A 24,897-nucleotide genomic window follows, 5' to 3' on the forward strand; every position below is an offset into this window, starting at 1 on the left:
GTGGCATACGGTGTCGAAGGCTGCTGAGAGGTCTAGGAGGATGAGGGCAGCAGTTTCCCCATTGCCGAGTAGGGACCTGATGTCATCGGTAGCTGCGATGAGAGTGGTCTTGGTGATGTGGTTTGCTTTTGGTGGTGCGGATCAGCTGGTGGTGTTTGCGGGTGGCGTACTTGAGGGCCGTCATGTTTTCTGTTGTCTGGTCATGGCGCCAGGCTTTCTCGAGGGTGCGGCAGGTTTTCTTGGAGTTTTTGAGGTCGTTGGTGAACCACTGGGCTTTCCTGCTGCCGGGTCTGCTGGGAGGGTTCTTCTTTGGTGCGAGGTCATCGGCGCTGTTGGTGAGCCACCGTGTGAGGTTGCGGGCTGCTTCGCTGGGGTTCGGTGCGTTGGTGGGTGGGTTCTGGCTGAGGGCAGTGGTGAGCTGGTCGGCGGTGATCTTGCTCCAGCTTCGGCGGGGAACCTGTTGCGGGTGGTGGTGGGTCGTGGTTCTCCTGAAGTTGAAGTGGACGCAGCTGTGATCTGTCCAGTGTAGTCCGGTGGAGTGGCTGAAGGAGATGTGCTTGCTGGAGGAGAAGATGGGGTCAAGTGTGTGGCCGGCGTAGTGGGTGAGGGTGTTCACCAGTTGCTTGAGTCCGAGGTTGTCTAGCAGGGCGGCGGTGTTACAGTCCTTGTTGTTCTCCAGGTGGAAGTTGAGATCCCCTAGGAGGATGTAGTCTGAGGAGGAGAGGGTGTGCAGGCTGACGAAGTCTGCAATGGTTTCGCTGAATTGTGTGCGTGGTCCCGGGGTCTGTAGATGAGAGTGCCTCCGAGGGTGTTCTTGGTGTCGGTGTGTATCTGGAAGTGAAGGTGCTCGGCGGCAGTGAGGGTGTCGTCGGAGTTGGTCGTGATGCGGATGGCGTTTCTGTGGACGATGGCGATGCCGATGCCTCCTCCGGTTTGGTTGACGCGGTCCCTCCGGGTGATCTTGTAGCCATCCGGGATGGCTATGGCGATGTCGGGGGCTGAGGAGGAGTTCATCCAGGTTTCTGTGAGGAAGGCGACGTCTGGTGATGTTGTGTCAAGGAGGTTCCAGAGTTCGACGGCGTGCCTGTGGACGGAGCGGGTGTTGAGCAGGATGCACTTGAGGTGATTGTTGCTGGTGCTTGGCTTGGCGGGTGCGGTGCAGGTTCGGAGGCAGGTGAATTTTCAGGCTTGGCAGGTGAAGGGTCCATGGGTGCGTTTCGGGATGGCTTGGTAGCAGGCGGGGTTCCGACCGGTGTTGAGATCACGGAGGGTGGCGGCGTTGTAAGTCCGTCAGGTGGGCCGGCCTCGTCGAGGGCCCGGGGTCCTGGCGTGGGCGCGGTCCAGGCGCGGATGGGCGCAGACGGGTTTGCCTTTGGCGAGCCTTCGGCGCGCAATCGGCGTGCCCGCTGCGCGTAAGCGTGAACTCCGCCATAAGTGGCGAAGTGGGAGGGAGGAGCAACTGGGAGGCGGGAGCGGGGTGGCGAATGGGAGGGGTACAGAAGGGAAAAGGTACGGGGCCGCAGGGGAGCAGCGGCGGGGAGCGTGGGGTGAAACAAGCAGGAAAAACGGTCCTAAGGGCGGCGAAAAATAACAGCTGATACCAGGGGCGGCAGCAGGGCACAAGTACAGAGTCAGTCACAACATATGCACAACAATACAGTGAGAGAAACAGGGGCAACAACAGGGCACAAGAACAGAATCAGGTGTGAAAAAGAGACGAGATACAGAAAAGAAAACACCTCAGGGGCAGCAGCGAACTCGCAGTGGCAGCAGGGGAGACCAGGCGCACTCAGAGGAGCCGCGCGGTGCGAGGAGCGATCAGCCCTGGGGACATGGTCAGGTCACAGCTCTCGGCCGCGCGGGCAGCGCTCTAAATAGCCAGTGGGAGGGAGGAGCAGCTGGGAGGCGGGAGCGGGGTGGCGAATGGGAGGGGTACAGAAGGGAAAAGGGGCGGGTCGCAGGGGAGCAGCGGCAGGGAGGGGTGAAACGAGCTGGAAAAACGGTCCGGTCCTAAGGGCAGCATAAATAACAGCTAAATGCAATACTATCGCTGAAGAATAAACGGTGTCTGTTCTGCGAACACTAGGTTAAGAATTTCTGGCCTAGTATCCCTTAACCAGCCTCGATAGCTCCAAATAATCATTTCCGCACAATTATGGTAGAGTTTAGGTAGATGTTGACAAGGATGGACAGGGTCTGGTGGGGACAAGGCATCCACCCCCAGTAACTGAGACCCTGGCATGGAGTGACTTGTCTTAGATCACACATCGTGTGATGAGACCAGTCATTTAGCAGATGGCTCTCTGGCCCCAGACCAGAACGTTTAATCACTTTTTACGTATGCCCAGGATCAGGCAGTGTGTACATTAACTGAACTGGGACTTAGTATGCAACCATTCCCCGATTAGGCACTTTCGGTAACAGAGTATAGAACATCTGCTCAAGTACTAATTGTACCAGAGTGCAGTGCAGGGGGTAACATTCCGCACGGAAGCACACCCCTGGCTTGTTCCCGTGTGTCTGCTTGCTGTGTAACCTTCAACCGCACCGCCTGGCGTCCTGCTCCCTCACATGTGCCCGTGGTTGTTGTACCACCTGCCTGCAGAATCCTCAGCACTGGCCAGCAGGGTACAGTACCCCAGGGCACCCGGCTGCCTGCCAATTAACTCAAGGCTAGAGATAGGGAATCTGTGACACCCCTGTGCGTGCAAGGCATATCACATCGGTGCATGCGCAATCCTTAAATATTCAAGGGTGCACACAGCTAGCTCAAGGGCACCAGTCCAGAGCCCACCTTATTAATCCGACCCTGAGTACCGGTACTCTCCTTAAAAGTGCCGGTACTCGACTCGGTAAATTTAAGAAGTGCCGGTACTCAGTACCGGTGAGTACCAGCCCATTAAACGCACTGAACTGTAGGGTTGATCTTCACTCAGTAGGACTTGTCTCTGGTTTCTGTCTTTTAATGAGTAATTGGACGCTGTTAGTTTCGAATTTCAGATAAACTAGTTGGCCACACCGCACCAGGAGTTTATATGAACCGCGATCACGCCTTTACTGCGGGATGCAGCGGGCTATGTACTTCTCTGCCGCCCAATATAGAGTTCTTAGCCGCGCTTCCAAAACTCACGACGCATTTAGATCCTTGAAACATGCGAACATGCGCTCCTCCTCCTGTGTGTAGGGCTGTGTGAATCTATAGTTTGTCTTTTTTTTAACACACGCTGTGCAGCAAAGAAAACCCCTTCTACAAAAGCATTTGTTTATTCTGTATACAACAGATTTCCTTCCCCGCCCATCTTTTCCTGTGTAGCTGCAGAGGAAGGGAAGTGAAAGTGAACCCGCCCTCTCCTGCAGCAGAGGAAGCAGTCCCTGCAGCCGCAGCTCCCACAATCCCCCGCGCAGGAGGGACTACCGTACTGTAGGAAAGACAATAGCATCTGAGGGGATAGTGGCAGCAAGGAAGCGCTGGAGAAGCAGACAGGTAAATAATAAACCGATGAGTATTTCGAAGAAAGAAAGAGTAATGAAAAGCAGGGAGAAAGATGGGAGCCAAGGAAGAAGGGAAGCGCGCAAACATACAGTCCGGCAAGGGGGACACATTCAGTGAATGGCTAAAGACCCGAAGACAGGTCTGGGGGATGGGGAGAAACGAAAAGCGACTAGAGCTAAGTATTTATGTTTGGAGAGTGACAGTAAAAAGAAACCATTAAAACGTTTCAGAGAGCAAGGAGAATTGATATAATAATATTGTTGTGGGACCAAGATAGTGGTGTATTGGGCTCTTAACAGAGACATACGCATGATTCAGCGCCACCTTCATTTCCAAAATAAATGCACAGGTAAAAGACTGGGTTAGAAGAAGACGTGTACTCGCGTCCACCGATGCTGTGCCTGCCCCAACCAACGTTGTGCGTGTGTGTGCGCGCGAATGGAAGGTGTAGTGCGTGTTTGTGTTCACGGGAGGTCAGAAGGGTGTGCTAGGGTGTCTCGCCACTCTTTGCAGCTGGGAAATGCACCCACTTGTTTAAGTGCCCGTCCATAACATGCGGTGGTTCGCGGGCATAGTGCACTCCCTTTACACTTCTTGCTTTGGCTGTGTTCTGCTATTCCTTTCGAGAATGTTGCGGACAGGGATAAGAACTGGCCAAGAGGAATTAATGTACTTGTTGTGGCAATCGGAGTGCACACTTTGTGATTGTGCTTGCGTCAAACACAAGAACATTACTATATAAGTCTGGAGAACAGCAAAGGGGCATATTCCCAAGGAGCTATCGCCGAGTTAACGGCACTTTATCGCAGCCAAAGTCGCGATAAACTTATCACCCCATTCACAAGCTGGTGCCAACAGCCCATAGCACCGGTTTTCCTGTGATAGCAGCCGAACAAAACATCGCCACAGATGACCCCCGCAACTGTCGCTAACGAGATGCAGAGTAGGCGTTCCCGAGCAAAAAGCTGCGACAACACCACTCCGCAACATTCTCAATGACCAGACAGATCGGCGATACAACCACAAAAAATGCGATACAGCGCGTTAGCACTAGCAGCAGGAAACTAACACCTGCAAAGTCGGACCACAGCCTGCACCACAAAAGGAAGCCCAGCCCACAGCCATACCTGAAGGGCAACAGATGCCATGGAGCCACTAATCATGTAGCTCAGAGCCCCAAAATCCACCCTCAGGCCCCCCCCCCCCCCCCCCCCGGGCAAACCCCCCCCCAGCCAAAGACATGCCACATCAACTACACAGAATCCTGTACTATATAATCCACCTGATGTTGCACAATCACATCTGGTGACATGCACGTGTCATCACAAAAATGAGCATCACACATTCACCTTTGAATCAACAAATGAAAATGTATTCAACTATGTATTGATCTTTATTGTTCAATTACTTAACATTGTTACAATATAATATCATTACAATGCTCTATAAAAGAAAAAAGAGTTTAAATCCCACACAAATTGCTACAGTGTCGAGGCGGACTCATGCCTCCTCTTTGCTCCATAGGCTACATTGGCTGCCAATAGCACAAAGAGTCGAATTCAAGAGTTTGTGCATCTGCCACAAAGCAATCCACGGACAGGCGCCAGCCTATATAAAAGATCGGCTTGAAATATATGAACCCAAGCGCGCCCTACGATCGTCCAGTTCTTTTTTGCTATCCTGCCCATGCTTTAAGCTGGCAACAAAAGGAGGCAGATCCTTTTCAGTTCAGGCTCCTATCATTTGGAATAAGCTACCGGAGGCGCTTCGCAGAGAATCCAACCTTCTCCACTTTAGGAAGTCCCTGAAGACTTTACTTTTTAAAGACGCATTTACATCTCAGTAGTCGGTTACTAGCTTCAGACACTTCTATTCTCTCATCTTGTTTCTTGTTGCTGTACTTGGTCAGTAGCGCTTTGAGACCTGTCGGTGAGTTGGCGCGATACAAAACCCAGTTACAAATTACAAATTACAAATTAGAAGGGAGTTAAAACATTAAAAACTGATGTCCAAACTGGCAGTAAAGTGCAGGTGCATAAAACTTAGAGGGAAGTTATGTCAAAGTCTCTCTCGTTTGCTAGCCGACTAGTTTCTTTTTGTAACTCAATTTTCTGTGTCAGTGTGGCCCGGATTGATTCTGTAAATTACCCTTGCTGCACAAATGTTTGAGCGGTTTTAGCAGAGAAACACAGTTCTGAGGCTTCTCTGCATCGTACAAGGCAGTGAGATCTGCAGATGGGGAGTACCACTCGGTGCCGCTCGCTAGTTAACTTTGGGCAGCAGTACAGGAAATGGAGCCAAGAATCATGATGATAACTACAAAGTCGACATGCGGCTGAGTTGTGCAGCCGGGCCCAGGTTTGGTTAAAGTCAGCGATGAGCAATGCAAGATGTCTCAAGTAGGTAATTTTTTTCTGGGTCAGGACTATCAGTGCTTGCTCAAAATAAGGCTGTGGTTTTCCCACTTTGTAAGAAGTGTCCAGTGATGAAAGATTGGGTTTATGGTGTAAGCTTTCTAGGTCTCTTTCGTAGGATATTTTCTTGACCTGTGAGTAAGTAAGTAAGTAAAGTAATCGTTTATTTGTACATGATTAATTAAAATCTTTACAAAGTTATAAAACATTGGTAAAAGTTATTTAAAAAAAATCATTTGTGCTCGATCTTATCAAATTAAAAGTTTGGTTAGGATCAGTTCATGATTATCCTTAAAATCTTCCAGTGTTCATCACGCGCTCTTAAGTCTTTTTCCTACTAAATCAAAAAACTTTACAACCTGGCAGTCTAATTTGGTGTTGATGGAGTTGAAACACAGTGTAACAGCCTGCCTGCATGTCCGAATGCCATGTAGTTTGAAGGAGGTTCGTAATAAGTTGTACCTCAAGTCCTTTAGTTTGGGACAAATGCATATCGCATGGACAATGTCCTCCTTGCCGGTTTTGCACAGGCGGCACTGCTGTGAGAAGTTTTTTCTCTCCCAGGATGGTAAATGTGGGAGTACAGGAATCACACACAGGCGTAGTTTTAGAAACTTTTCTTTGATTTTTATTTTCATACCAATATTGAGGTATGCTTGTGGTTGCGTTCTTCCATAATCACCAAGCGTGATCCAGCCGTGCGCTCTGTTTGCTAGTGCCTTCTTGTCCTCAATTGCTGAAATGATGCGAGCTGATTTTTTTGCAACTTTTTTGAAAGACAGGAGGTCTACTGAGGTATCCCAGACGTCAGACAGACCTAGGACTTGAAGTGATTCAAGTAAATAGTCTCTGGCTGAAGATTTATGGTGCCGAAGCAGCTCTTCCCATACATTGGCACTTAAAGAGCCAATCTCGGCAGTGCGAATCTTATGCCAGCTGGTCACATACGCACTCCGCCTTTCTAGTGTTTGTTTAAGAATATCGAATTCCAGTCGGATCTGAGCAGGTGAAACATATCTTGGGAGGTTATAGATGGCCCTGTATGAGTTGGCTATAACTATGTCCAATAATGCGGCGTCCTTCCCATGAAGGGATTCACTCCCGTATGTAAGGGTCGGCTGTAATTTTGCACGCAAGATCTGGAGTAGAGGGTTAAGCGTTAGATCAGGAAGTTTGGCCTTTAACGATTTTATAGCCAAGTAGGTCATGGTTGCCTTCACTCGTAATGAGTCCAGTTGTGGTTTAAATGTGTTTTTTGAGTCCAAAATTACACCCAAGTACTTGTAAGTAGTTGCCAGGTCCAATTTTTTTCCGTTTAAGTGCCAACTAATTCTCCTTTTTTTCCTATAATTCACAGCCAGAACCTTTTGATTTATTGAAATTCATTTGCAGGGCATTCTTTACTGAAAAGGTGTGAGCTACATTCAGGAGATGCTGGAGGCCCGTGGGTGTCCGACTTATCAGCACCAAGTCGTCCGCATATAGCAGGTTGGAAAGGGTAATTTTCCCTAGTTTAGGTGCATGATTAGGGCATTTGTCAAGATCCCCTGGCAGGTCAGCAAGGAAAAGGTTAAATAAAATTGGCGCTAATACGCACCCCTGTTTTAACCCTTTTATTGTCCGGATGGGTTGAGAGGTGTGTGCCTGCTCCTAGTTTGACTTTGATCCAGGTGTTTGAGTGGAGTAGTATTAGCACATCCAGGAGGTGTTTAGGTATTCCCCAGTTGTCCAATTTCTGCCAAAGTCTGTGCAGAAGCGGTCGCTCCCCTCACCTCCTCCCCACCTGGTATCGTAGCGCTTTGACTCTGCCACTGCGCTTTCAACCGCTAACCACTGCTGTTATTTCGCGCTCTGCTGGGCATTGTATTGATTGTTAAATATTTATTGCTGAGTGCATTTTGTCTCGACTGCTTATTGGTTAAATATTTATTGCTGAGTGCATTTTGTCTCGACTGCTGCCAAATATCGTAGCGCTCTGACTTTGCTATTGCGCTTTCAACCGCTAGCCTCTGCTGCATAAACTTTATTCTCCCCCATAGCGCTCCATTGCTCTCACTGCTCTGTGCCCCAATCTCGCCCTGCCTTGCAGCATTTGTTATTGTTGTTGCCATTTTGTTTGTTGTCCCAGACCCTCCCTCCACCTCGCTCCCGCCTCCCAGCTGCCCCTCCCACCCACTGAAGCTACAGGCCGTCCTCGCCCTCGTGGAGAGCTGTGACCGTCCTGACCTGTGCAGAAGCGGTCGCTCCCCTCACCTCCTATTGTTGTTTGTGTTAGCGCTCTGTGGTCGCAGCATTATTCAACTGTTAGCGCTCTCACCCGGTGCCCTTAGAGAGCGCGCTGCCGCTTCTGGCTGTGCTTTAAAGGATTGCTGGCATTGTTTCGTTTTGAGGCTCCACCACCATCTTGTTTGTTGTGCTTTCCCCTGACACGCCTCCCCGAGACGCCTACCAGCTGCCCCTCCCACCCACGAATAGAGGGCTCCCCACCTCCCAAGCCAGATTGTGACCGCCTGGACCTCGTCCTGAACGGCCGCTCCCCCACGCTTCCTGACTCCTGCTAACTGCAGCGCCCAGAGCCCACAGCTGAAGCTGCTCTCGACGCGTGATTCACCTGCATTGTTGACACTAGATTGGTATCGCAGCTCCGCTTTAGGAATTGCGTGCTGAGCATTATTACTTATTCATTTTGCAGCGATTTCTGAACTGTGTATTGTTGTTTGTGTTAGCGCTCTGTGGCCGCAGCATTATTCAACTGTTAGCGCTCTCACCCGGTGCCCTTAGAGAGCGCGCTGCTGCTTCTGGCTGTGCTTTAAAGGATTGCTGGCATTGTTTCCTAAGTTTCGTTTTGAGGCTCCACCACCATCTTGTTTGTTGTGCTTTCCCCTGACACGCCTCCCCGAGACCGCCTCCCAGCTGACCCTCCCACGCTCCGCGCCTCCACTCTCCTTTTAAGACAGATGGACCTACGTGCAGCGTCCACGCGCAGCAGTCGCGCCAAAGGTAAGCCCGTCTACGCCTATCCACGCCTGGACCGCGCCCAGCGCCAGACCCCCTGTCCCTCGCAAAACCCACTCCCCCCGCATTACATACGACGCCGCCACCCTCTCAGCACTTAACCCTGGCCAACTCCTTAACTGCGTCCAAGCCGCCCCAGGACACACCCATGGACCATTCACCTGCAACTCCTGCAAGTTTGACTGCATCAGAACCCTCACCAAATCCACAAACACCAAACAGAGTCCCGACACCAACCACCTGAAATGTATCCTTCTTAACACCCACTCAGTCCACAGACACGCCATTCAACTTTGGAATCTACTCGACTCCACATCGCCAGACGTCGCCTTTCTAACAGAAACCTGGATGAACGCCTCATCAACACCAGACATCGCCATAGCCATCCCCGACAGCTACAAGATTATCCGTAAAGACCGCACCAACCAAATAGGTGGAGGCATTGCCATTGTTCATAAGAACACCATCCGCATCACGACCAGTTCCGACGGCAACCTCGCAACCGCCGAACACCTCCACTTCCAGATCCACATCGACCCCAAGACCACTCTCAGAGGCACCCTCATCTACAGACCACCAGGACCACGCACACAATTTGGCGAAGACATCGTGGACTTCATCAGCCCACACGCCCTCCCTTCCGAGGACTACATTCTACTAGGAGACCTCAACTTCCACCTGGAAAAGGATAACGACAACAATACCACCACCCTCCTGGACAACCTCGCAAATCTCGGACTCAAACAACTGGTAAACACCCCCACCCACTGTGCCGGACACACGCTAGACCCAATCTTCACATCCAGCAAACACATTTCCTTCAATCATACCTCAGCTCTCCATTGGACAGACCACAGCTGTGTGCACTTCAACTACAAAAAGGCCTCGACCCACAACCAACCACAACCTATTCCACGCAGAAACTGGAACAAAATCACCACCGACCAGCTTTTCACATTACTACACCAATACCCTCCTGCCTACTCATCAGACCCAAACCAAGCAGCCACCAACCTTGCACAATGGATCACCTGCAGCGCCGACGAATTAGCGCCCTTGAAAAACAATTCCACCAAACAAGGTCACAAAAAAGCCCCCTGGTTCAATGATGAACTTAAAAAATCGAAAAAGACGTGCCGCACCCTCGAGAAAGCATGGAAAAAAAACCCAACCACAGAAAACCTTGCCACTTTCAAGAACGCCACCCGTAAACACCATCAACTGATCCGATCCACCAAGAAAACAGCATTGAAGGATCGACTCGACGAAAACGCCCACAGCAGCAAGGAACTGTTCAACATCGTAAAAAAATTCACCAACCCCTCAGCAGGCACCAACGACATCTCTCCCTCCCAAAACCTCTGCGACTCCCTAGCCTCATTCTTCCACAACAAAATCGCCGACATACACAACCGCTTCGTTATCCAGTCCGGAGACCAGTCCTCCCCACCCACTTGCGAACCAAATCCCCCTCCCAACATCCTCTACACCTGGAACCCAGTCACCACTGAAGACACCATCCGCCTGATGAACTCCATCCACTCAGGATCACCAACGGACCCATGTCCCCACCACATCTTCAACAAAGCAGACTCTATCATCGCTCCCCACCTTCGAGACGTCATCAACTGCTCCTTCAACTCCGCCACCTTCCCGGAAAGCTGGAAACACGCCGAACTCAGCGCCCTCCTGAAGAAACCCACAGCAGATCCCACTGAACTTAAGAACTACCGCCCTATCTAGCTCCTCCCATTCCCTGCCAAAGTCATTGAGAAAGCTGTCAACTCGCCGCATTCCTTGAATCCAACAAATCCCTCGACCCCTCAGTCTGGCTTCCGAGCCAAACACAGCACAGAGACCGCCCTCATCGCAGCAACAGACGACATTCGAAAACTATTGGACAATGGTGAAACAGTTGCTCTCATCCTACTTGACCTCTCCGCAGCTTTCGACACTGTCTGTCATAGCACCCTTATACAACGACTCAGCAACATTGGAATTCAAGGATTAGCACTGAACTGGATCATCTCGTTCCTCGTCGGAAGAACGCAAAGAGTCCGCCTCCCCCCTTTCAAATCAGAGGCCACCGAAGTCATCTGCGGCGTACCTCAAGGATCATCACTCAGTCCTACCCTCTTCAACGTATACATGAGCCCCCTCGCGACCATCGCACGCCAACACAACCTCAATATCATCTCCGACGCAGACGACACCCAGCTAATCCTTTCCCTCACCAAAGACCCAAACACCGCCAAAACCAACCTACACGAAGGGATGAAAGAAGTGGCAGAATGGATGAGGAACAGCCGCCTAAAACTGAATTCGGACAAAACGGAAGTCCTCATTTTAGGATCATCCCCCTCCGCCTGGGATAACTCATGGTGGCCACCGGCGCTAGGAAACGCCCCCACTCCTACGGACCACGCATGCAATCTGGGCTTCATCCTAGACTCTTCCCTATCGATGACCAGACAAGTCAACGCCGTCTCCTCTTGCTTCAACATACTACGTATGCTCAAAAAGATCTTCCGCTGGATCCCCACCGTAACTAGAAAGACAGTCACCCACGCTCTGGTCACTAGCCGACTGGATTACGGAAACACCCTCTATGCCGGAACCACCGCCAAACTACAAAAAAAACTCCAACGTATCCAAAACGCCTCAGCCAGACTCATTCTAGATGTCCCCTGCAGAGCTCACATTTCCAGTCACTTGAAAGACCTCCACTGGCTGCCCGTCAGCAAGAGAATCACATTCCGACTCCTTACCCACGCACACAAAGCCCTATACGATATAGGACCCGAATGCCTCAACACGCGCCTTAACTTTTACACCCCCACCCGCAATCTTCGATCATCCGATCAAGCCCTTGCTGCGATCCCACGCATCCACAGGTCCACCATGGGGGGAAGATCCTTCTCCTACTTAGCGGCCAAAACCTGGAACTCCCTCCCCACCCACCTCCGACTCACTCAGAACCACCTCTCCTTCAGAAAACAACTCAAAACCTGGTTATTTGATTACTAACTTCCCCCCTCCCTCAAGCGCCTTGAGACCCTATGGGTGAGTAGTGCGCTATATAAATGCCGAACTTGAACTTGCGATCCACATGGTCGAATGCAGCAGTGTAGTCAATGAACGAGAGATATAGAGGTGTTTTAATCTCTTTTGCTGCTCCCATCAGCAAGGTCAATGCCATGATGTTGGTTGTGGTCCCTTGGCCCCGGCAGAACCCAGTTTGATTGATCGGGATTACAGAATTTTCAGATGCCCATTACGTTCGCTCCTCCAAGATGGTTCCTGCAAAATACTTGGCCTCCACGTCTATGAGGGCAATAAGCCAATAGTTCTTTGAGTGTTTCTTACTGCCATGTTTGAAAATTGGGCTGATAACTGACCCGTGCCAGGACTCAGGAAGAGTCTGGGTATTCCTTAAGCTGTTGAATATTGGTGTTAGTGATACGCTCCAAAATTCCGCGTCCGATTTATACAACATTGGTGGAATGCCGTTGGGTCCAGGGGCTCCTGTAGGTCTCCCCCTTGCTATTTGCCTTTTGATGTCGGCTGGCACAGTCATCTGTCGTCCAGAGTCAATATACTGAGAAGAACTTGCTTCCAGAACTAGTTTGTCAAGTTTAAGTAGGAGCATGGCCCCATTCTCACATGTTTCTTGAGTCCTTGTTTCCGTGTAGCAATTGTCTGTTTCTTCTGTTTTAGCCCTTATAACTTGCTGGGTTTTTTTGTTGCTGCGTCTTCAGGACTATCCTCATTATTAAAGTGCTTAAGTAGATATTTTGTCTGTACCTCCTCTGATATGTTTGAATTTAGGCTGAGATGTTCTGGATTCTTTATTCTTTTAATCATTTGCCAGAACCTAGAGCTATTTTTCCGCTTTTCTTCATAAAGAAGTTTTGCCCATAGGTTGTCATTTCTTTGCTTCTGTTTTTCCAATTTCTTCCGTTTTAGCAGTTTCTTTGCTTTCCGTAAGACAATTTGCAAGTCGTGATTTGTTGGATCCTTTCGCATCTGCCTCAATGTGTGGTTTATTAACCGTTTTTGCTTTTTCATTTCTGGGGTAGGTTGTATTTTATTTGAAGTTCCCTTCCCTTGACGTAAGCGATTTGGCGAAGTTTTTAGCAATTTCTCACTGATGTTTTGAATAAAGTTTTGCCAAACTTCTGACAACTTAGTTGAAGAGTTGGCAGTTTGAGTTAAAAGAGTTTTTGCTGCAAGGCTTATGGAGTCTATGTTATCGGCGTTGCACCGAAGCCGCCTTAGATTTGAAGTAACTTCAATGTCAAAGCCTATGTGTGGTCGCTGAGGTCACTCGTCCCTATTTTGAACGTTGTTACCCAGCCAAGCATATTTAAAGATGTAAACATGTAGTCAAGGTGGAAGGATTGTTTGTTGGAATGAAAAGTAGCGACTGGTGGATCATCTTCTACATAACGCCCGTTCAAGGCTCTTAGGTTAAGTTGTTCCAGTTGTCGAAGTAAGTTTTTTGAGTGCTTCGTTGATTTGTTGATTTTTAGGGAGCCTTATCTTGGCACACCCCAGCATCATTCAGTTCTTGGATAAGATCGTTATCTGGGTCTGCGCTGACAAGGAACATGTTAAAGTCTCCTTAAGTCAGAGTCCTTTTCTTCCATTATTTTTCCAGGGCTTTCACAAGGTCATTGGCCGCTTTTTGTTTCTGTTTAGGATGAATATAAGTATTGATTATTATTACTTCTTGAGGCTGCTTCTGTAACCAAAGTGAAATCTTTACCAACTGTATTGCACTAGGAGGAGGTATGTGAGATTCTATTGACATAATTTCGCCTATTTTTGCTATTGAAGCAAAGAACATCAGGCCTCCTGATCTTCGTCCAAAGGTGGAGTTTTTATTTGCTGGAATACAACAAGTTGTAAACTCTTGCAGCTCAAATGCCTTTTCTTCCCAAGTTTCTTGGAGCAGTAGCAGGTCAAATGAGTTCAGATATTTTAGGAACTCTGGATCGTTACTTTTATTGGCTAGGCCATTGATGTTCCAGGAGCAAACGCTGATTTCCCTAGTCTTTTCTAAGGGATTAACAAAGTCTTTTCCCCTTTGTCAATTTGCGCCATTCGTTATATTGATTGTTCGTTGAATTGACTTCCAATTAAGGAGAGTGTCTGGCGAAATGTGGCTACTATGCCTTTGATCTTGTTCAGGTAGGAGTGTTTTTGTATCTTGGGAGTACGCCCTTGGGGAATTACTCCTAGCTCCCTTTAGTACTGAGTTGGTATTTTTTCGCGCCAAAGGCCTAATGAGGGGTAAAAAAGGCGTTGGATAGCGAGGTTGCTTTTCAAGTCTCAATTCTATCCCCCATTGTTGGAACGTTGCTTCTTCTTCCATAATTTTATAAGCTATCTCCAAGGATTTCCAGGTTGCTTTTGTTGTTTCTGAGCGTTGCGAGTTGTTATTTGACCTAAACTCTATTTGCATGAAGTCAGAGGAACTGATGTTTTCTAGGCTTGTAACCGAGTGCAAAAGTCTTAATATGTTTCCCCTGTTCAGTATGTCGTCCCTACCTCGGGACGTATATTCAGGAGTGAAGAGGATAATTGTCGGACTATCCTGATGTTGGGTTGTTGTTGGATTTTTGATGATCCCTCATGGCCGTATTGAACGGACTGGGGGGGACGGCTTGGGCGTTCCGTATTTGGGTAATTTGGTTACTCACTTAGATGGTTATCCGTCCTCAATACTCTTATGTTGCTATTCGATCTTCGTATTGATTGCTGAGTTAACTCTGCGTTGTTAGATGTAACATTGTCCTTAGATTCTATTATTGGAGTGTGTTCAAGTGTTGTTGAGTCAGTATTATGTGCTGGTTGAGTTGTTTTTGATTGTGGAAGCTTCTGTTTGGGTTCACTCGGTCCAGATTTCTGGATGGCACTGTCTGTTGATTTTGTCAGAAGTGCTGGAGACGATGGGAGAGGATACTCTGGGTCCTTGTGCAAAAGTGGAAGTTGTTCGATGTCTTCGGATTTCCGACCACTGGTCGTTACCACAGGGGATGAGTTTAATTGTGCTTCTGTGCTAAGTCTTGCATCCGTTAAAAACCGGTTTCTTCCTTTCCTTTTTTTCGTTCTACGAATCTTGTTCGGGGCCTGAGTATTGACTGAAGCTGATTCAACTGGAGTTGCAGTATTGTTCGTAGATTCGATTTCCATGGTTCCTGGCAATGTTGTTAAAACTGGTCTACCTCCTGAGGGTGGGTTAATAACTGCGGTCTGTTCGGCTGGCTGCTCGGTCGCTAGCGTTGTTTGTACTACAGAGTATTCTGAGCTTAGGTCCCGAGTTTGTGGGATCAAAATTTGTGGGACTACTGATTTTAGATCCCTTATCAGGCCCCCTAGCATAGATGGTAGAGATGATAGTTTGTCTAGGATCGGATCACAGGGAAGTGGTAGTGGTGGTATTATTTGAGCCATGGAGACAACGTCTTGGCCCCTCTTTATGAGACCATTTAGTTCTGAGATTTTCCAGTCAATTCCTGAAATAGTCAGCCATTGTCTGTTGGACTGAAAGCTGCAAATCCATTTTATGTGATTGAAATTCTAGAGCTGTAGCTGAGTTTTGCAAAGTATTTAAAATTGTTGTCCATATGAATTCGGGAAACGAATTTCCAATATTGTTACTTTTATCCAATCTTGGGGAATTGTTTGCTTCATTGGGTAAATTGCCATGGGCTGGTTTAAGGTTATAAGAAGTAACTAGTTCTTCCCATTCCTATGTTGCTATAAAAGTCATATTATTGTATATGGATTGGGAGCCGTATGGTAATAAAGTATGGCGTTGAGGTGACATTTGCGCTGCAGGTCTATTATTTGTCACTGTTTGTTCTCAGGTTCCGTTGGAGTATGTTTGAGATATCTTAGTTTGAATAGGAGGGCTGTTCATCAATTGGAGGAGTTGCGTGCTGCATTCCTGTTCTTTAGTTGTTATTGGTGGTTCTATCTGTATGTCTCGGATTATCTTCATTAAGTTTGGCGAACTACTAAGTAGTTGGGGAGGGAGTGAATCTTCTCTTTTTCCGTCATTGTGGATCTGAGCCTTGATTTTGACTAATGAGTCTAGATTTTCTAAGTGCGATGTACTAACTTTTCTTGAGTGAGTCTCAGCCTGACTGGCTGGGAGTAAATGGGTTGCTGCCTCAGCAAGCTCAACTATCTTTGATGGGCTCCATGTGCAGTCTTTGGTGGTCTTTTCTCTGGAGCATACCGTTTCCAAGTTATCATTGCTTTGGCTGTTGTGGTTATTGTGGTTATTAGCTCCTTGGCCTGATAAGCAGGTGGATACTGCCTCTCTTCTTGTTGCAGGCGATGTTAGTGTTGCAGATGCTACATCAGTGATGGAAGAGTTGAGGGCCCGGCTACCCATGGTGAATCAGCTAGGTTGCTGTGAGTATGACTGCAATCAGGTTTGCTTGATAGGAGTGGTGTTTGGAGACCTTTTATGTTCCCTATCTTAAAATAAATGACTGTTCCAGGGTCTTTTAAAAAGGAAAACTTTGTATATATCTTTGGTTGGTGGGAACATATCTTTTTCCTCGCTGGCGTTCCTTCGATAGTTATGAGGTTATTTAAGTCCTTTGATGATGACTTTAATACTGGGGGTGACAAGGTTTTTGAGGGTAACTGTAATGGCTTTGGCGGAGTTGGTGATCTCAATGGTTGCTGAAGAGCCATAATTGAACAAATGGTAGAGGCGTCGGCCGTCGGTGATACAGGATCCTTGTTATTTCTGTTTTTATTTGGGGTTGCAATCGAGGTTAAATGTAGAGTTGTAGCTGGCATTGAAATTGCCATGATTAGGTCTTCTTTGTTTGTGTTATGAACATTAGGATTTGTTTCCTGAGAGTTGATTGGATGTGGTAACGATATTGGCTCCAGTTTCCTTTTCCGCGACTTAGGCTTAGAGTTAAGTTTTGGTTTGAGTAGTGGTTGCATAACTCTGCCGGATCTCATTGCTCCTATGTGTTGTTTAATTTGTTGTGTCGAGTTTGTTGGTTGAGGCGCGTAGTGCCTCCCCTTTGGTGGTACCTAACCTAGTAAGGTCTGCCACGGGGGTTCTTGCTTAAATCAGTCCTTGGTCTTTTAATGTTGGCTCTGGAGTGTCAATAATATAACTAATTTTTAATGCTGGGGGTGTAGTGTTGTTGGAGTCTTGAGCTTTAATACGGTGCTTGGTAACAGTTAGGGTTGAAATTTTGAGTGTGTTAAGATCCTTGGCTCATCCTGAGCCTGTCCTGTTCGGCTCGGCTCTCCTGAGAGATTACTGATGATCCTAGTTTGGCGCGTTAAAAGGCGCTAGGATGCCCTTGACAAACTCAGGAGGCTCTGTGGGCAATGGGCAATGGGGGGGAATAGGGAGGCAATAGGAGGAAAACAGCAGCAACGGCAGTAATATGGCAGCTGATGGTAGTGGTAATAGAATGGTAACAGGTAGGTTCAGGTAGGTTCACGGGCTCAGATTTTGGAACACTCAGGCAAAACTCGGGCGGACATTCGGGCAGGGCAGGCAAGTCTTGCAGCTAACCCCCCCACCACTCCGCACCGCAGGTCACTTTGCCAGAGCCGCGCCACCTGTTCTCATGGGCTATCCAAGGTCTATTTGAAGTTTAAAGTTGCTGGCGGGTCTGCCAGCGCGGCGCAACACTGATGCAACACTGGCGCAACACCACAGCTGCTGCTCAAGTTGCTTCCGTCGCTTCAGAAATTCTCCGCGGCACCACTATTCTCTGCTGCTCTCTGCTGGAAAGGTACTATACCCCACAGGAGGAACTGCAGGAGATACTATGATTTCATGAGCTTTGTGCAAAGCTTTATACAAGTCTAGTACGAGTCTAGTGCTCTGTCTGTATAAGCTTAGCTGCTTAAGAGGACTTGGCGTGTGGAAGGATCGGACTCACCATGCAGCTGTGTGCAGACTTCAGCAGACTTCAGCAGAGAGGGACCTGGAGGTGTGCCAGGAATACCAAGAGATGCCAGGAACGCCGGGAGCTCCAACGCCGGGAGCTCCAACGCCGGGAGCTCCAACCGGCCGCACACCGCTCTCCAAGTGCGGCCAAGCGCTGTACTGCAATCACCTTTACTGCCCTTTACTGCCTGCTTCTGATCCCAGAACCGGAGCTCGCGCCCCCGCAATTCAAAATCCTTTCCCAGAGCCCCCGCGGGGGAAGCAGCAGCATTGACAGCAGCAGCAGCAGGGAGCCGCGGGAGTGGAAGCAGCGAACAAAGACAGCTGCAGCGGCGGCAATACGTGACTCCTCCTCATCTTCGCAGTGGCTCGACCTGTGTGTTCAATGATCTTTTCTAGGCAGATACAGGAATGTTTAAGTTGTGCAGGTTTTGAACGTATAACAATTTTGTGGCTGCTGCCAGCTGAACCTGCCATGAAGATCCACCTTCAAAGATTGTCTTAATTTGCGTTTTCAGAGAAGTTACTGGAGGGTGCTAATATAGTATTTTAAAATGTCCCCTGAGCAGGTGATGTCGGGACGGGTGAGTCCCAACTCCAACCTTACTCTTTCTTTCCTGGCCTGTCGTGGGAGTCCTAGAACCTTCTTATAGGCAGACATTTGGTGGTTCGTGAGGAACTTGGTGAAGGTGCCAGGGAAGACTAAGTGGCCGTAGTTAAGAGGGGGAACTAGTTTTGCTGTTAAGACTTTCAGGATAGGTTCTGCAGTCAAACTGTGTAGTCGTCGATTGAGATTTCTCAAACTGTAGATGATATCGGCCCCCTTGCTTCTTAGATGTTTCAGATGGGCTGTGGGTTTAACCCCTTCTGATAACCTGAGACCTAGATAGTTACAACTTCTGCATGTTCTGATTTGCAGGTCACCTAGGTGCCATTGTGCTGTCTTCTTTCGGTGATGCTTCCCAAAGATGATTATCCTGGTCTTCTCCTGGTTCACCAAGAGGTTGTTCTTTTGGTTAAACCTGTGCTGTGCATCTAAGGCTTTTTGTAGGCCTGTCCTAGTGTGATCCATTATGACTGTTGTCAGCGTATTGGAGAATTTGGAACCTCAAATTCCCCAGCCTTGGTGTTAGTAGACTTGCTCCCTCCAGGGCTTTTCCCAGGTCAGATGTGTAGAGATTAAAAAGTAAAGGGGCAAGAACGCACCCTTGTTTGAGGCCATTATTAGTTGGAACCTTAGTTGTTACAGTCGTATGGCTGGTTTTTATATGAACCCAGGTCCCTGCATGAAGGGCAATTATTGCCTTTAACAGCTTTTGGGGAACGCCCCAGGAGTCCAGTTTTTCCCACAGCTTCCCATGGTCAACCTGGTCGAAGGCTGCGCTGTAATCAACAAAGCAGCAAAACAGGGGTAATTGTGATGGCTGGGTCGCATGGAGTGCAGGGTGACATATGTCCCAGTACTAAGATGTTATCTATTGTGGAGCTTTGGGGCCTGAAACCGGATTGAAAGAAGGGAAGGATGTTATGATCCTTTGCCCAGGTTTCTAGCTCTTTCAACAGTATTCTGGCATATGCTTTCGCTTCTATGTATAATAGAGCGACAACCCTGTAATTTTCAGGTTTCAAGCTATCCCCTTTTTTACGAATGGGGAAAAAGTATTGAGCCTTTTCACGACGATAGGATGGTAGAATTGGCGAATGCGAACTTGTAGAGTGGTGTTAGCTGTTCTGCCTAGAATCTGTGAGAGGCTTTGAACACTGATGCCGGGAATCCTTTGGGACCTGGGGCACCATCTGTCCTCATGTTTTAGGTCTCGCACCTGCGATGCATCGCGAAGCAATGTCGCAGCTAGACCTATAGTCGGCGAGTCTGCTTTCAAGGAGATAGGAGATGGGCACGCGCAGCTTGTCTGAATCGGATCAGGTTGCGCATCTCCTGTCTCCCTTGAAAGCCTCATGCACTTCTCGCATACACACACAGCCACCCCCCTGCTTTCATTTTGCACACGCATGCACACACGTACACGAGCGCACACTCAGAGACACACGCACGCACACACGTGCACATACACACACATACGAGCGCACATACACGCACACACACACACAAGCGCACACATACAGAGACAAATCCCCCCCCCCCCCCGTGCCGCGGCCGCCGCCACCCCCAGTACAACTAAGCCCCACTCACCGCATCGGCGCAACTCGGGACTTCTGCAGCCTCCACGGGGCTCTCCCTCGGGCATGGGAGCCCCGCGTCACCACTGCTCCTCTGGGCCAGCCACTCCGTAGGAGCGGGCTTCTCGCAGAAGACAGAAGTCCCGCCCCACAACAGGTTTCGGCAGTGCACGCTCACTTCTTGTTTTTTTCATTACAGCGCCTGCGCGCTATTCGCGGGACTCTCTTCTTTATGTAAGGCGCGTTTCTGATTTTCTCCACTGTGTCGGTTTAGCCCCACCCTTCCCTTTTCATGCCGTGCAGTTCATTTGTATTTATTAAGGCGCTGCAGCGAGTTTGGATTGAGGGTGACTGTGTTCGTGCTGCTTTAGCCCCACCCTTCCCTTCTCATGTTGTGCAATTCATTTGCATTTACTAACAATGCGAATATTGATTTCTTTATGTTGAACTGTGCGCAGAGCGCACTTTCACGTTCCTACTAGCTGCTACACGCTCTACGCCTTCCAGCGCTGCTGCTCCCCCGGACTCCTATGACACCCCCACTCCTGAGCAGCAGAAGCCAGGAGCAGAGATGCCACCCGGTCTCAAAATGCCATCCTGCATGAAAAAAACAGGTGGCAATGCAAGGTAATTTGCACGAGATCAGCTTTTGTCAGTGTGTCCCCTTGAAGTGGATGTGTGGACATTGCAAGCAGGAGTTACCCCCGGAAGTATGAACATTTGCAGGTCATTCTGAACATAAACTAGCAAATATTCCCTTCCTTCGAGGCCTTCAATTTCACGGCACTAACCGCGTGTGCCATTATGCCGTCAGAAATACATGCCCGACAAGTTAGGGACGCGAACTTTGGGTCTGTTTTTGTTGGTGAATAAAATATACACCGTATAACAAGGTTTTGTACAACTTCGGATCAGAGTCTCAATGTCTCATTGCTTGCGTTTGTGAAATCATTTGTAAAACACGCTACTTGGGCGCCATGTCCTCCTGCTGCCTAAGAGCACTTGTTTCATAGATCTCGTTACAACATTCTTGTTCATCTTCATGGTCCCCAGTAAGTCAGATAAGCTTTATGCATCATGCCTCAGTATAACAAGTGAAAGTACCAAAGGTGCAGTACAAACGAGCATGTGCAATGCAATGAAAGCTGCAGTTGCAGCAATCTGAAACCTTGACAGCTATGCCTCTCTCCATATCTGTATCCCAAGCCTTTGCATCTACACCTGCCAGCTGCCCTCCATGCTCAGTCCTACACTCACCTTGCCATACAGCTCAAGTTATCCCATCTCTAAGGCCAGGAGCCCCAAACGATTTGCATTCTGGGGCTTGTAGTTCTAGATTTATCCTGGAAGCTGGGTGGCCTAATCACACTTCACCTGGACCCCTTGAGATTGTGAACTGTGACACTCGCCCGTCCTGGTAGCTGACCAGGATTAAACGCTGTTGAGTGACATGTAGCCTGTTTAGTAAGAGGTGTCTTACATGTGTCCAGATTGACACCATCCTCTCAGTTCATTTCCATACTCTTAAATCCGACACTTTCCTTATCCAAAACCATAACACTCGTCATGCATCACCACACCGCAAAAGTAAATAGAATTAACATTGATGCTGGAAAACTTCTTGCACACTTTACATATCACTGGTGAAGCAACATCTATCTTGGCTACAATCTCCCTCGTGCTGCGCCCTCCTCCACCAGAAGGTCTCCACTTAATGGTCACTTTAAGCACAGGGCAGAGGTGTTTCTGAAGGCTCAGTTAATGCCTACTTTAGGGTATCCACATGGGGTACCCTTGAATACAATCCTCTAAATGAGTCTTTTACAGAGCGAATGCGCTGAAAACCTGGGACAGACCCTGCCCTCTTAGAGCGATGGACACTCCTGTGGGGTAAAGCACAGTTAGCATAGCAAAGCCTCCCTGATTGTTGTGGCACCTTCCCTGTAGGAATGTCTTTCCTCAGAGTATCTTTTTTTTATTTCTTGTTTTAACTGTCGCCTGCCCAAGATCAGGAAGCAGGCATACCGAACCGGCACCTCCTCACCACTTCTTGTCAGCCAATAGCAACCCCCATGCCCAGCATACACAGAGAACTACACTGCTATGGCACAGCACTACCAACTGCCTGCCTTCCTGCCCCTACACGGTTACCCCGCGGTGCAGCCACAGGACAGTGGCTACATTACCCGTGTCTGCACCGCAACACATTGTTCCTGCCATGGAGGTTTCCCACAGCTGGGGGCAGTTAATAAATACAGGGACCCAAAGATATGTGGCATCGCAGAATAGGAACGGACGTGGTACAGGTAGGCTTTTTAAAATTTATTTATTAGTTTTCACTTTTATATAGCGCAAACTTTACCCGCAGGTATCAGAGCGCTTTAAATCAGCATGCTTATAACAAGCAAGACTAGCACTCTATATTACTGCCAACTTTGCTTCGCATAAGCAACAGCTAACCATTCACAAACAATGTTTATATACCAATTGCAAATAAAAAAAAAATTATTAATGCAAAATATTGTCGTTTACAATGCCAGTACTCAAATTTTAATGCCGCGAGACCTATTGCATTGTAAATGCTTGTTTAATCAGGTTAGTTATCTCGACCTTGGAGATGACAGGTGTTTTTACCCCTTTGTGTGTTTCTGGGAGAATTGTTGTGTTTGGGTATAAGTCCTTTTCTGATGTGTTGTATACAGTTGCTTTGCGTATTTATCCCACTCAGAGGCTGCCACCCCGTTTTCCTTGTTTTGACTGATGTGACTATGTTGCTTGATATGTCTCTAAAGTTGGCTGTGTCCCTTTTCTTTGAGAAGGTTGAATATTTTCAGCCACCCTGCCTCGATTTTTCTTTAATTGTGTCTCCCATACTTTCTTTCTATGTTCTGTACGAAGCGCTGTTATTGCCGGTGTTTGGCGATCTGTTGCTCCTTTTCTTCTTGCCTTCAAGGCCTTTGACAGGCTGTGCTTGGTTTGAGATAGGGTCCTTAGTTTTATTTGTGATGGTAGGCATTGGGGAAAGAAGTCCTGCGCTTTAAAGATTCCAGTTCGTCCACCAAGAACGGTTTTTAATTCAACAAGGAGTGTTTTCCAGAGCTCCAAGGGGGATACAGTACTTGTGTCTGTGGTGCTCAACTCTTTATGTATAATCTACTCCAGGAGTTTTGGACCTAGATTTGTGGACCATTTTATTCTGCTCAGGACTTCGTGGTGCTCTTCTCCAGTTCAAACCCCCAATGATTCCAGTTGTTTTGCGGGTTTCCCGTTTAGCTGAAGAGATACCCTCAGTGGTCTGTGGTCACTCTTGTCCCTATTTCCCACTTCAAAGTTGTTGAAGTAGGTTACCAGGTTATCCGAAATAAAGTAGTAGTCAATTGTGGACTTATCCCTGAAGGTGGGGAGAGGAAGCCAGAGAGGATCCGCAGCTTTTTTGATGGTGTGGGCAGAAACTATATTTTGGGTGAAGAGGAGCCGCTGCAGAGGGGCTTATAGTTTGTTGGGAGCCCATTTTTGAGTACCCCAACTCCCGTGTGTTGAGGTCTCCGATGTGAGAAATTGGCCTGGTATATGATGTCCACTATTCTAGTGTGACACTTTGCACCAGTCCAATCGACCCTTATTGATGGTGGTTGTAAAGTCAACCTTTTAGAAAGCTATCCTAGGGGTAGCAGTGGCGAGCAGACTTCAGGCTAAGACTTCAGAGAGCGAATTAAGCTAGTTGTTTTACCAATTATAATCTCTTGAGTACCAAATGAAAGTACACCACACCAGGTATATATAAAATATATATGTATTTATTCTAAACACAACCCCTCTGCACTCTTTATGAGGTCAGAGGTCAAAGTACATTACAAGGAACTCAATAAGCATACGATAATTTGGACAGTATACGTTTTGCCCTAGGGGCCTCACAAACCACATATTAAAATAGCGGTATAAGAACCACGTCTGGGATAGAAAGCAGGCCTAGGGCCTGGGGAATCGCAGGGGCTTCTAGGAACAACCAAGGGTTAGGAAGTAGGAGGCTCATGGGAGAGGGGTCCAGTGTCGAAGCACAGCCGCGGGTTACTATTGACTTTCTATGGGAAACAAACAAGTTACAAATTTACAATTTAAGGACACTTCCGGATGGACTACGATGGAACCCTTTTAAACTAGGAGACTTCAAGAGTCAAGACCCACGGGAGCACCGGAGTACTCGTGTTACCTCACCCAGGGAATCCGGGTGCATAGGTGCCTTTTGGTGTCGGGTTTCGTCGTCGTTTTTGTCATGGTTCACGGCGCTGGCCGCTCCCTGCCATCCCCGCATGCACGCACAGAAACACCAGATGACTCACTTCCGGGCGAAGGTCCGACCCGGTCTAGTCTTTGACAGCTGGCCTGAGGATCCTGAAGCACTTCCGGGGGAAACGCTTGAACATCGCGTTTCCCACCGGCTCAGGGCTTCGAATTCTATCCTGAGGAGTATTCCTGCGACACGGCTTGGATTGAAGCGCCGTTACCTCAAGCCGTCTTCCCCGCGCTGGAGCGATGTTTGCCGGCTGTTGTCCTCGCGCTGGGCGCTCTATCACAGCTGATATACGCCACGCTGGAACTTTGTCTTTGGGTTTGTTTCCTTCGCGCAGGAGCGCTTGCTTGTTTTCCGTGTGGCCCCGCGCTAGAGCGCAACATAGGGCCACCCATTTCTATCTTCAGTACCCTAGTCGCGCAGGAGCGCTGTTTAAGGCACAGGAGTACTTTTCGTTTTGGGTTTTCTTTTTTTTTTAACATTGGTTCTCCATTGCGCAGGAGCGCTGCTGGGAGAATAGCTCTGCTGGACTGAGCCTTGTACATAGCAAAGTCAG

General features: G+C 48.4%; 1 protein-coding gene across 1 annotated transcript in view; it reads left to right on the forward strand.

Moving 5' to 3' along the window:
• The first annotated feature begins 3,353 nt into the window (after positions 1–3,353).
• The window catches only part of LOC147685006 (uncharacterized), a 169,719-nt gene continuing 148,175 nt past the window's right edge, over positions 3,354–24,897 (forward strand). The window contains exon 1 of the mRNA XM_086940902.1: positions 3,354–3,484. The gene's annotated coding sequence lies outside the window, so the exon portion shown is untranslated. The remainder of the gene's footprint in view (positions 3,485–24,897) is intronic.

The sequence above is a fragment of the Lissotriton vulgaris genome, chromosome 10 (assembly GCF_964263255.1).
Source record: "Lissotriton vulgaris chromosome 10, aLisVul1.2, whole genome shotgun sequence".
Lineage (NCBI taxonomy): Eukaryota > Metazoa > Chordata > Amphibia > Caudata > Salamandridae > Lissotriton > Lissotriton vulgaris.